At 33.9% G+C, this 1,627-nt stretch overlaps 1 pseudogene; it reads left to right on the top strand.

The window, feature by feature from the left end:
• The first annotated feature begins 547 nt into the window (after window positions 1–547).
• LOC104988139 lies at window positions 548–1,031 on the top strand (annotated as a pseudogene).
• The last annotated feature ends 596 nt before the right edge of the window (window positions 1,032–1,627 follow it).

The following is a 1,627-nucleotide window of genomic DNA, read 5'->3' as shown; positions in this document are numbered from 1 at the left end:
AAATAGATTCTTAAGTTATTATAAAATATTTAAGTTTTAGAAGGCTTTCCTTTCAGCTGAAAAGTTATGTGCCCAGAGATATCCACCAAGTTTCATTTCATATGTAACAAGAAATCTTACAAATAATCTCCATTAATATATTAATTTCCTCTTCAGAAAAAACTTACCATTTTCCAAAATTGCAATATTTAGGTATAAATCTAACAAGACATGCACAAGATCTATGTGTTGAAAGCTACAAAATGCTAATGAAAGAAATCGAGACATAAATAAATAGTAAATAAATAGAGATAAGTATCATAGACTGGTCAACTCAATGTAGTGATGATGTCTGTTTTCACTAAATTGATCCATACATTTAAAACAATGTCAATCAAAATTCCATCAGAATTTCTTTTGTAGATATAAACAAGCTGATTCAAAAAGTTTATGGAAGGACAAAAAACAAATTAATGGAAGGGCAAAAGAACAAGAATAGCTAAAACAATTATGAAAAAGTAGAATAGCTGCTTGCTCAGTGCCACCATGGCCAGGAATCAACTAGAGTATGTCAGCCCCATTTGAGGCTTGCAGTGGGGTGGTTCCATGTGGAACCCAGTGGAGCCAATGGTACAAGACCTCGAAGGAGGTGTTCACTGAAGTTCAAGCACCACTAGACACTCACGCCCAGGATATCCAGTGCGGCCTGAAGAGCAAGCATGTGGCACTGGCCATGGGTGGCCACAGGATCCTCAAGGTAGTGGCAGGGCAAACTCTTTGACTCTACAATAGCTGATGAGGGAACATGGACTCTAGAGGATAGAAAAATGATCCATATTGTTTTTACAAAGATGAGGAGAGATGCAAAAAATTGTTGGACTTATCTTCCAGAATATGAATATACAGCTCACCCTTGGGTTCAAGACCAAATGCAGAGAAAACTTACATTAGGGAGATTCCAGAAAGAAAATCCTGGTTTTGACTTCAGCGGAGCAGAAATCTCAGGAAACTACACTAAAGGTGGACCAGATTTCTCGAATCATGAGAAATAACTAATCTTCTTGCTGCATTTTGTGGATCCTAGCAGATGTTGCCAACGTAATCAGAGGAACTGATTATGTGGTGGAAGGAAAATGTGGATGCTTAGTTAACAAATTGCAAAATACATTTAAATATGGTTCTAAAAATTGCATTCAAATATGATTTACATAGGAAACATCTTAAATACTGTGGGAACTATTCTATTGATACATGGCAACTTTTCTTTTGGACTTGTTTTTGCTCAGCATGATGTTTGATATGCTGCATTTTACTAATTTCATATTTAACCTGTATTTTTAATATGAAAAGTTTTAAGGTATAGATCATGTAAAATGACAGGGTGCTTTCAGGGAAAATTAAGTTTTTCTTTCAATAATTGTGATGCAGGAATTATGTTCAATAAACTTTTCTAAATAGGAAAAAAAAGTAGAATAAAATTCTACTTTCTTAAAATACCTGATTTTAAGAAAAGGTTGTAGTAATCAATGTATACCTATGGATGATTCTTGCTGATGTTTGACAGAGAACAACAGAATTCTGTAAAGCTATTATCCTTCCATTAAAAGATAAATAAAAATTTTAAAAAAAATATTCTGTGTTATGTTGA

The sequence above is a fragment of the Bison bison genome, unplaced genomic scaffold, assembly GCF_000754665.1.
Source record: "Bison bison bison isolate TAMUID 2011002044 unplaced genomic scaffold, Bison_UMD1.0 scf7180017474205, whole genome shotgun sequence".
NCBI lineage: Eukaryota > Metazoa > Chordata > Mammalia > Artiodactyla > Bovidae > Bison > Bison bison.
This window is presented reverse-complemented; position numbering and strand designations above follow the sequence as displayed.